General features: G+C 47.2%; 1 protein-coding gene across 1 annotated transcript in view; it reads left to right on the forward strand.

Moving 5' to 3' along the window:
• The window catches only part of obscnb (obscurin, cytoskeletal calmodulin and titin-interacting RhoGEF b), a 656,492-nt gene that overhangs the window by 604,531 nt on the left and 39,858 nt on the right, over positions 1 to 12,103 (forward strand). The window lies entirely within an intron of this gene.

The raw sequence follows: 12,103 nt of genomic DNA on the forward strand, positions 1-12,103 counted from the left end.
AGAGCATGCAGGTGCAACAGGCGATTAAGAAGGCAAATGGTATGTTGGCCTTCATATCAAGGGGGTTCGAGTATAGGAATAGGGATACCTTACTACAGCTGTACAAGGTGCTGGTGAGACCGCATCTGGAGTATTGTGTACAGTTTTGGTCGCCCCATCTGCGGAAGGATGTTCTTGCCATGGAAAGAGTGCAACGGCGATTCACCAGGCTGATACCTGGAATGGCGGGAATGACCTACGAAGAGAGATTAAATAGTTTGGGCTTGTACTCACTGGAGTTTAGAAGATTGAGAGGGGATCTCATCGAAACATATAAAATTATGGCAGGCCTGGACAGGCTGAATTCAGAGAGAATGTTTCCAATGGCAGGGGAGCACAGAACCAGGGGCCACAGTCTAAAAATAGCGGGCAAATCATTTAAAACAGAGATGAGGAAGAATTTCTTCACTCAAAGAGTGGTGAGCCTGTGGAATTCCCTGCCACAGAGGGCTGTGAAGGCTAATTCAATAAATATTTTCAAGAGAGAATTGGATATATTTCTGAAGGCTAAGGGGATTAAGGGTTACGGAGAAAAGGCGGGGACGGGGTACTGAACTGGTAAGATCAGCTATGATCTCAGACGAAGATCAGCCATGATCTCATTGAATGGCGGAGCAGGCTCGAAGGGCCGAATGGCCTACTCCTGTTCCTATCTCTATGTTTCTATGTAAAGTCTGTGGGTTGTATAGCGAAGTAATACACAGACTACCAGAGTAACTTAAACAGGACTTTACTATTCGAAGGTCAGGGTGAATCTGCCCAATAAATTCTGCCACAGCACTTATATACCGGTGTGGTCACCGTCGGTATTACAGTATACAACAGCCAGGATAAAGTAGTGCCACACCTAAAATAGTTCTCTTAAAGGTGGACGGTTACATACAATAGTTCTCTTAAAGGTAGAACAGTTACATACACTACAATCCTCCCTTTTTAGCTTACAACATACTTATTCCCCATTAACATAACATCATAACATATCCAACTTCATGTTACAACAGTTCACAGAGGTAGTCTCTGCGGAAACAGTTCACAGATTCAGTCTCTGCGGGAAACAGTTCACAGATTCAGTCTCTGATCTTCTTGACTCGGTCCGGACCACGCCTCCGTGGTGTAGTCGGGTCACCTTGCTAGAGGGACTCATCCCATAGTCCTTCCCTAGACTTAACAGCTTTACTTCCATCACTTCTGAACCAGCATTGCTGACTTTTTAAAACAAACAAAAAACAGTTGGATTGCCTTGGGAAATTTTCCTACTTTCCAACTGATTTGGCTCCGTTCGGGGGACCACGTGTGTGATCGGGTAGAGGTAATAATGGTTCAGATGGTTATCATCTTCTGCTTCGTCTTTTCCTTTTTTGCTTCTTGGAGACTCTCGGGGCTCCATTGTCAGCTGCCAGCTGTAACGCCACCATCTCCCTATGTTCCTTAGACTTTAAGTGATTCATCCTGATTTCGGCACTTTGGGAGTTCTCGGCACAAGCTGGGCAGACCAGGTCCTCGTAATATTCAGTGTCACTCAACAGATCATGGTAATATTCGGTGTCGTCCTGAGCTAGGCCAGCAAGAGGGTCTTCTATTTCCTCCTTACCCAGCTGGACGTTAGCCGACTTTTGTTCCAAATCCCGACATCTGTCCTGAAGAGACTTCATCATGCGTTCAGATTCATCCCGCTTTTTCTGGGCTTCCTGCAAGTCTTTTACTAATGACCTCATTTGTGATTTCAATACTTCAACTTCATTCGGAGATTGATTGATCGGACTATTCAATCCCTCTACTGAAGTAGCTGTTTCAGTATTCTGTTGTTCTACATTGCCGTGCGTCAGCATACTTTTGGCATCCAAGGGCTGTTCTGCTGCAGACTTCTCAGTCTGGGTTGCCACCTCAGCTCTTCCAATGACTTTTGAGAGCTCCCTTCCCTTTGAAGATTGAGGCTCGTATTTAAGTTTTTCCCATTTTAGAGTTTTATCCCTCAGCATATGAATGAGTTGGCTGACTGTTAACTCTTCTGCCATCATCCCTTTTCCATTAACTACAGGGCTGTTTATAACCTTGCCCTGGAGGAGTTGGCTGACTGTTAACTCTTCTGTCCTCATCCCTTTTCCATTAGCTGCAGGGCTGTTTAGAACCTTGTCCTGGGGCTCCTTTGCTGCTACTTCACCATCATCCGCAGCCCCCATCATTCGAATTTCCACAAATGAATCGTCCGGTGATGCTGCACCCAACTTCAGTAGGAGCTCGGAAGTCATGTCGACCAACTCAGCTTTTTCTGCCTGCTAACCAGCGCCTTCAGTTGCGGCACATCTTGTTCCACCGGATTGGAGCACGCCCCTTCAGAAGCCGAATCAGCTTTGATTCGTTTGGCCTCCTCGTGCAGACGGTTTGTGTGCTCCTGCTCCCTTTTCTTCCCCAGCTGCTTCTGTTGTCTTTCCAGATTCTCCCATTCGGTATCATAGAACTTTTTCATTGCTTTCATCTCTTGCTCGAGACAGCAATTCAATTGTTCTAATTGCTGTCGTAATCTGAAATAAGTTTGCGTTCGAGCTCGATGTTCCTCAGTAATATATATGTCTGTAACTTGAACAGACTCAGAATTCCCTGTCAAGCTATGTTGTTGTTCAGAGGAATTCTGTTCTGAAACTTTGTTCTCCTCTGGAGCATAAGCCTTTAGGCCCACATTCGTTCTACCAACCTTAGTCAGCAAGTTCTTTTTAGACTTGTCTTTCATGCTTGGGCTGGTCTTATCGTCATCCGTTTCAGAGTCTGAGCTGATTGTCTGCCCCGAGTCCTCACTCGTTATTGCTTTGAGGTAGTGCCATTCCATGTCTATTTTCTTGATCCACTCCCGTCCTAGAAGTGGTGGTCCTCCCTCAGGTAGTACGTATAAGTCCATTCCGGGGTGTTCTTTGCCCCTGTCTCTCACCTTGACTCTTATCTTTCCCATGGGGTATACTTTATGCCCCGTGTATGTCTGCAATACGAACTCGGTATCTCTCAAGGGTATATGTGAGAATAGCCGGTTGTAATCCCTTCGATTTATGACTGATAGGGCTGATCCAGTGTCCAATTCCATTCTCACTTGGACTCCGGCTATTTTTTGCATGACCCAGATAGTTTGTAGGTCAGCTTCCTTACTCACATTATGAATTCTCAGACTACCCAGTTCCTGGCCGCTTGGGTCTGAATCCGAATTCTGTTCATCTGAACTCTTCTCAACCACCTTGTGTACTTTGTTGTACTTTTCCTGTGATGGCTTTTTTTTTTGGTTGTTGGTCTTCTTCCCTGACCGGCATACTTTGGCTATGTGACCCAGTTTGCCACATTTCCTACAGTCCTGGTTTTTAAACCAGCATTGGTTCTGGTCGTGTGTTGTCTTCCCACAACGATAACATTTCGTTGCACCCGAAGCAATTTGATCCACACTGAGGACCGCTGCCTTCAGCTGCATTTCCGCAGTTCCTTTCGCTGCGGCTTCGTGTGATGCTGCAATAAGGACAGCCCTATCCAGTGTAAGGTCGTTCTCTTCGAGCAGTCGCTTTTGCGTTCCTTCCTTCGACAACCCGCACATGAACTTGTCTCACAATGCCTCTGTCAGATTTCCTCCAAACTGGCAGTATTTCGCTAGCCTACGCAGTTCGACCAAGTATTCCGCGTTGCTTTCCTCTTTCCGTTGCATTCTCGCATAAAATTTGAATCGTTCCGCCAACATCAGCGGTGTGGGGTTCAAGTGATCCTTCAGAACAGCAACAATATTATCGAAGGTTTGATCCGCCGGTTTAACTGGTGCTAGAAGATGCTTCAATAGCCCGTATGTCTTCGCCCCCATCGAGTTTAGCAAGGTTATAGCTTTATCATCATCCTCTATTTTATTGGCCTCACAATATATCTCAATGCGTTCTACATACGTGGCCCAATCTTCTACCTCGGAATCGAAATCGTTGATGTTACCACGCTTAGGCATCTTCACCTCCCTGATAAACAACAACGAAATATTTCTTTAACTCTTTTTTTTATTTTTATTTTTTTTCCAAGATGGCGGTTTCCCCGCGCTTATCTTCTTTCCCCACCCCTTTCAAAATGGCAGTTCCCGCTTCTGTATTTTTCTCCGCCTACTGGCGGTTTCCCGCGCTTATCTTCTTTCCCCGCCCACTTTCAAGATGGCGGTTCCCGCTTTTCTTCCCCTGGCGGGAGGGGTAAGCTTTTCCCTCGGGCGACGGCCGCTGGCTTTCGGGGTTCGCAGCCTGCTCTTCGGCTTCAGCGCGTTCCCTTCTCTCGGCCGGGCAACCGGCTCTGGTACAACCCGTTGACGGCGAACGGTCTCAGCCGCTGGCTGGATCTCGCTCAGTCTCCCTCGCTCGGGCTCTGTCTCTCCGGTGCTGGGTACAACCCGTTGACGGCGAACAGTTTCAGCCGCTGGGCTGGATCTCGCTCAGTCTTCCTCGGGCTCTGTCTCTCCTGCTCGCGCGGCTCTCGCTCGCTCTCTCTCGGGCTCTGTCTCTCCCGTTCGCGCGGCTCTCGCTCGGGCTCTGTCTCTCCCGCTCGCGCGGCTCTCGCTCGCTCTCTCTCGGGCTCTGTCTCTCCCGTTCGCGCGGCTCTCGCTCGGGCTCTGTCTCTCCCGCTCGTGCAGCTCTCAATCGCGCCTCCCAGCCCTCTCGCAGTCCGGTGCTTCCCTCCCCGGCTGCGGCTGAGTTCTCCGCGATTTATTTATTTTATCTCTTCCCGCGCCTTACGATCCCGGTCGCAGCGCTTCGTGGCCTCGGTCACTGTCCGACCTTTTTCACCCAATCGCTCCTCCCAGCCTCTCGCAGTCCGGTGCTTCCTCCCCGGCTGCGGCTGAGTTCTCCGTGGCTTATTTATGTTTATATCTTCCCGCGCCTTACGATCCCGGTCGCAGCGCCTCGTGGTCGCGGTATTTGTCTGGCCTTTTTCGCCGTCGCGGTCTAGTCATCTCGCGACGCTCCCCAGCCCGCTTGTACCGCGGCTTCTGCTCCACGCTGCCCCAGTCTCAGCGCCTCTGGGCCCGACTTCTGTCCGGCTCCTTTCCCCCTCGACCGTGGTCGAGTGCACCGCCCTTATCCTCCGTTTATTTGTTTCTATTTTCCCTTTACTCACAGTCACCGTGACCGACTTGCTTCTCGTGTTGATCGGCTCACTCACCACCGTGGCAGAAGGGACAATCCGTGCCTGTTGCTGATGGAAGACTTCGTGTTTGAAATCTTCCTCCTTTCTTGGTCTGCAGACTCGAGTTTTCTCTCAGCAAAACGACGAGGGCGGGTGCCTCTTCTCGACGCTCATTTACTTCTTCAGAAGTATTGTTGCCGCAGGGTAAGATCGAACTCGTCGCCACTGTAAAGTCTGTGGGTTGTATAGCGAAGTAATACACAGACTACCAGAGTAACTTAAACAGGACTTTACTATTCGAAGGTCAGGGCGAATCTGCCCAATAAATTCTGCCACAGCACTTATATACCGGTGTGGTCACCGTCGGTATTACAGTATACAGCAGCCAGGATAAAGTAGTGCCACACCTAAAATAGTTCTCTTAAAGGTGGACGGTTACATACAATAGTTCTCTTAAAGGTAGAACAGTTACATACACTACAGTGGAGATACTGGATGAGATAATAATTGATAAAGAGGAGGTACTAGAAAGGCTGTCTGTATTTAAAGTTGATAAGTCACCAGGACCGGATGGGATGCATCCTAGCATGCTGAGGGAGGTTAAGGAGGAAATCGCGGAGGTACTAGCCATAATCTTCCAATCCTCCTTAGATATGGGGGCGGTGCCAGAGGACTGGAGAATTGCAAATGTTACGCCTTTGTTCAAAAAAGGGTGCAAGGATAAACCCAGCAACTACAGGCCAGTCAGTTTAACCTCTGTAGTGGGGAAGCTTTTAGAAATGATAATCAGGGACAAAGTTAACAGTCACTTGGACAAGTGTGGATTAATTAAGGAAAGCCAGCACAGATTTGTTAAAGGCAAATTGTGTTTAACTAACTTGATCGAGTTTTTGATGAGGTAACAGAGAGGGTTGATGAGGGCAATGCGGTTGACATGGTATATATGGATTTCCAAAAGGCGTTTGATAAAGTGCCACATAATAGGCTTGCCAGCAAAGTTGAAGCCCATGGAATAAAAGGGACAACAACAACAACAACTTGTATTTATATAGCGCCTTTAACGTAGTAAAACATCTCAAGTCACTGCACAGGAGTATTGTAAGACAAAAAATTTGACACCGAGCCACATAAGGATAAATTAGGACAGGTGACCAAAAGCTTGGTCAAAGAGGTAGGTTTTAAGGAGCGTCTTAAAGGAGGAAAGAGAGGTAGAGAGGCAGACAGGTTTAGGCAGGGATTTCCAGAGCTTAGGGCCTAAGCAACAGAAGGCACGGCCACCAAAGGTTGAGCGATTATAATCAGGGATGCTCAAGAGGGCAGAATTAGAGGAGCGTGGATATCTCAGCGGCGGGGTGGGGGGGTGGCGGGGGTTGTGGGGCTGAAGGAGATTACAGAGATGGGAAGGGACGAGACCATGGCATGGATAGGAAATTGGCTAAGTGACGGGAAGCAGAGAATAGGTCGGTGAACGATTGCTTTTCGGACTGGAGGAAGATATATAGTGGTGTTCCCCAGGGGACGGTACTAGGACCACTGCTTTTCTTGATATATATTAATGATGACTTGGACTTGGGAGTGCAGGGTACAATTTCAAAATTTGAAGATGACACAAAACTTGGAAGTATAGTGAACAGTGAGGATGATAGTGATAGACTTCAAGAAGACATAGACAGGCTGGTGAAATGGGCGGACACATGGCAGATGAAATTTAACGCAGAAAAGTGCGAGATGATACATTCTGGTAGGAAGAACGAGGAAAGGCAATATAAACTATTGGGTACAATCCTAAAGGGGGTGCATGAACAGAGAGACCTTTGGGGTATGTGTGCACAAATCGTTGAAGGTAGCAGGGCAGGTTGAGAAAGCGGTTAAAAAAAGCATACGGGATACTGGGCTTCATAAATAGAGGCATAGAGTACAAAAGCTAGGAAGTTATGATGAACCTTTATGAAACACTGGTTCGGCCTCAACTAGAGTATTGTGTACAATTCTGGGCACCGCACTTTAGGAAGGATGTGAAGGCCTTAGCGAGGGTGCAGAAAAGATTTACGAGAATGGTTCCAGGGTTGCGGAACTTCATTTACGTGGCTAAGCTAGAGAAGCTGGGCTTATTCTCCTTAGAGCAGAGAAGTGTGAGAGGAGATTTGATAGAGGTGTTCAAAATCATGAGGGGTCTAGACAGAGTAGACAGAGAGAAACTGTACTCATTGGCGGAAGGGTCGAGAACCAGAGGACACAGATTCAAGGTGTTTGGCAAAAGAACCAAAAGCAACACGAGGAAAAACTTTTTTACGCAGCGAGTGGTTAGGATCTGGAATGCACTGCCTGAAAGGGTGGTTGGGGCAGACTCAATCGTGGCTTTCAAAAGGGAATTGGATAAGTACCTGAAGGAAAAAAAATTGCTGGGCTACGGGGAAAGGACAGGGGAGTGGGACTAGTTGAAGTGCTGTTGGAGAGAGCCGGCACAGGCTCGACGGGCAGAATGGCCTCCTTCTGTGCTGTAACCATTCTATGATTCTATGCTATCTTGGAACAACTTCAAATAAAAAGCAAATCTTGAAATATGAAATTAAATTGTAATAGTGTTGGGAAAGTGAATCACTACAGTTAACCATTTAAGAACATAAGAAATAGGAGCAGGAGTAGGGCACACTGCCCCTCGAGCCTGCTCCACCATTCAATAAGGTCATGTCTGATCTTCTACCTCAACTCCACTTTCCCGCCTGATCCCCAAACTTCTGTTGATTCCAACTTTAATTGTGATCAGTAATGTAGTGGCACTTCTTAGTTTCCAAACAGGCAGGCCACTGGGCTGTGGGGCTTTTAACATCGAGTAGACGCGTGTCGAAATAAAACGTTCCCAAACGTAGCTTTGTCTTTTAAACGGTTTACTATAACACTTAACAAACAGAATTACAAAGCAAACACGTATAAACGAACACGGTCAAAAACTGTACTGCTCCAAACCTCACAGCTTCTGCCTCTTTCACCACGTGCAGTTTAAAACTGTAAGATGGCTGCACCCATGTGTGGCTTAGGGACTGTTCCATTGTGGCAAGAATGAAGGGGGTGTCGGACTATACTACTGGAGCAAGAAAATAGGGGGTTTCTTAATACAATAAGTCGTTTAGGTAAATTAACTGTATTATGCCATTTAGCCACTATTTTAAAGTATTTTCTTAAGCTTTTATGGCTCTTACATTCCGGCCCCTAATTGACTAGGCACATGAAGCATATCAATTACTCAAACATTAAGAGTCATAAACTGATGAGTTCAACATATTTACAATACAAGTGTCCACTTTTTTCTTTCGTTCAGGAGCTTTTCACGCTGCTTCTTGTAGCAGGCAGAGCTTTGTGATCGGTCTCTCCAGGGTACTGGTCTTGGTTTGCAAACCGACGCGACGAACGACGCCTCTGGAGTCTGGCATGGTCTTAATTATTTTTCCCATCAACCAAGAATTTCTAGGGGCTGAATCATCCACAATTAAGACAATGTCTCCGACGATGAAGTTCCTCTTTATTTTGGACCATTTTTGACGCTCCTGTAGCAGAGGTAAGTATTCTCTTGTCCATCTGGTCCAGAAGAGGTCTGACATATACTGAACTTGCCTCCACTTCCGACGGGCATACAGATCTTCCTTTTTGAAGACTCCCGGGGGCATGGCTGGCTGTGTTTTCAACAACAACAGGTGGTTCGGAGTCAGGGCTTCGAGGTCATTGGGATCGTCTGATGTCTTGGTTATCGGTCGGTCATTAATGATGGCTTCGACCTCGCACAGAACGGTTTGGAGTCCCTCGTCGTCCAGCGCTTGCTGCTTCAGTACAGAACTGAGTAGTTTTCTTACGGTGCGTATCTGTCTTTCCCAGACACCTCCATGGTGGGATGCAGCCGGAGGATTGAAGATCCACTTAATTCCTGTTTGCATCATGGCTTCCTGTATTTTAAGCTGATTCCAACCTTCAATAGCTTCCCGTAGTTCTCCGCTCCGACGAAATTAGTGCCATTATCAGAACGCATAATGGACACCTGTCCTCTTCTACAGACAAAGCGCCGCAAGGCGTTAATACAGGAATTAGTGTCAAGCGTGTGTGCCACCTCAATATGAACTGCTCTGATGGTCAAACAAGTGAAAAGCACACCATATCTCTTGACAAGGCTCCGTCCTCGCTTTACCTCGAAAGGCCCGAAATAGTCCACCCCTACGTTTGTAAATGGGGGCTTGTCTGGTAACAAACGGTCTTCAGGCAGGTCTGCCATTTTCTGCTCCCCAGCTCTAGCATGTAACCGTCTGCAAACAATGCATTCAGAGAGTATTTTTCTTATTACGGAATTAGCTCCTGGAATCCAGTATCTTTGTCTTAGCTTCGCAAGCACGTGATTCCTCCCACTGTGTCCAATACTCTGGTGTATATGCTGAAGAATGAGAGTAGCAACCCGGAGGTCCTTAGAAAGGATAGCAGGATGCTTGGCCTCCTCTGGCATAGCAGATTTGTTTAGTCTCCCTCCCACCCTCAGTACTCCATCTTGCAGTGTAGGGTCCAGCTTGTAGATATGACTACCTTTCTTGATTGGAGTATTTTGCTGTAGAGCTTCGGTTTCTTCTGGGTATCTTTGTCTTTGACTGAAGCAAACTATCTCCTTCTCAGCCTTGGCCAAATCCTCCACGGTCAATGAATTCTTGCTCAATGTGGTCTTGTGCTGATGCATATACTGCTGTAGAAGCATTCTCTGCTTATCAGGGTTACTTTCAGACTGACTGATAGTGGCTCGGTACTCTTTTCTCTTACCGCTCAGGTGTAGCAGCAACTCTTTCAACCTTAGAAACCATGCAACTGCTTTCCTCAACTGGTGCCATCCTGAGAAATGGTTAACAAGCTTGTTCACTGTGTCAAAGTTCTCTTTCGTAGTTATGAAATTTACTGTGACTGATCTCTTGACTTCGACGTCGTCTTCAGTAATCTGACTTGGCATATCTGGTCTTTCTGGCCATGATCTCTCTGTTTCCAGCAGATAACTTGGGCCTTGTATCCAAGTTTCACTCCTCATGAAGTTTTCAGCCTTCAATCCCCGTGAGGCTTGATCTGCTGGGTTTAATGAGGTGTTTACATACCTCCATTGAGATGGTTGTGTAGCTTCTCTAATGGATGAGATTCTGTTTGCTACGAAGGTCTTGAAGCGTATCTTCTCATTCTCTATATACTTCAGCACCGTCGTGCTATCCGTCCAGAAGACAGATTCTTCTAATGGGAGCTGTAACTCTTTACACATCACCTGGTCAACTTTAACTGCAACAACCGCTGCCGTCAATTCCAGTCTCGGGATGGTGACCTGCTTCAGCGGAGCCACCCTGGATTTTCCCATGAGGAAGGCACAATGTTTCTGGCCCTGTTGATTTGTCAGCAAGAGGTAGGTAGCCGTGCCATAGCCGTCCTCACTGGCGTCCGAGAAATGATGTAGTTGAGCCGTCTTTGTAACTCCAAAACTCGCGGGCTTGATGCATCTACTGACGTTGAAGCTAGAAAGTTGTTGCAAATCTGTCAGCCATCTGTGCCATCTCTGAGCTTGACCTTCTGGGATATCTTCATCCCATCCTCTCTTGTCTCTACACAGCTCTCGTAGCATCAGCTTCACCGGCAGAATGAGTGGTGCCAGGAATCCGAGAGGGTCGTAGATGGAACTGACCACGGAGAGAATCCCTCGTCTTGTGGATGGTCTTTCGTTCACCATTATCCTGAAGTTGAACGTGTCTGACTCGATGCACCATTGTACACCAAGAGCTCTCTCGATAGGAAGGACATCGTGGCTCAGGTCCAGATCTTTGACTTCAGTGGCTCTTTCCTTTTCTGGGATAGAAGCTAGAACTGCTCTGCTGTTGCTTATCCACTTAGTCAGATGGAATCCTCCATTCGAACACAGAGTTCTAAGGTCTCTTGACAGTGCGATGGCATCGTCTTCTGTTGACACGGACTTCAGACAGTCATTGACATAAAAGTTTCTGAAGATGGTCTCCACAGCCTCGGATGGTGCTTTGCCCTTGCCATCTTCTGCAGTTTTTCTGAGAGCGTAGCTTGCACAGCTGGGAGATGATGTGGCTCCAAACAGGTGTACAGCCATTCTACATTCCACCATCGCTTCACTAACGTCGCCATCTGGCCACCAAAGGAAACGCAGAAGATCAGCATCTTCGTCAGGGATTCTGACTTGGTAGAACATTGATTCTATGTCTGCCATCATGGCAACGAGCTCTTGTCTAAACCTAGTCAAGACGCCAATGAGGGTATTAGTAAGATCAGGACCTTGAAGCAGCTGGTCATTCAGTGAAGTTCCTCTGAATGAGGCGGCGCAGTCAAACACTACACGGATCTTTTTCTTCTTTGGGTGATACACCCCGTGATGAGGAATGTACCAGACCCTTCCATCGTCTCTGTTCAACTGTTCTTCGGGCACTTTTACAGCATAGCCTTTCGCTATGATGTTTCTCATGAAGTCTGTAGTCTTCGTGAAAGTCGGGGTTCTTGTTCAGCTTTCTCTTTAGACTGATGGCGCGTTGCTCTGCTATGCAGCGATTGTTCGGCATATTCGCGGTCTGTCTTCTCAGTGGCAAACCAATGTGATAGTGGCCATCAATGAACTGTGTAGACCTTGTCATCAAACCCATGAACTGATGGTCTTCTTGTGACATCTCTGTCTTTTCCTCACAGCTGCGTTCTGAGAAGTCTGCGTTGAACTGCTGTATCAACAGCTCTTCAATGCTTGCGATAGAGATGCGATTAACTGTGACGTTTTGTCGTTCCTCCTTGTTCGACTTGTGGCCATCATCTCTCCTTACCGGTCCATTGATTACCCATCCAAGGGCTGTCCTGACGGCGTAGGGTCCGTCATCCTTGCTGTTTATCACCTGCCATGGCTCCATAGTTTTGTCGGCATTGGTTCCAATTA

This window comes from Somniosus microcephalus, chromosome 5 (assembly GCF_052327205.1).
Source record: "Somniosus microcephalus isolate GS21.2 chromosome 5, FLI_Smic_1.0, whole genome shotgun sequence".
NCBI lineage: Eukaryota > Metazoa > Chordata > Chondrichthyes > Squaliformes > Somniosidae > Somniosus > Somniosus microcephalus.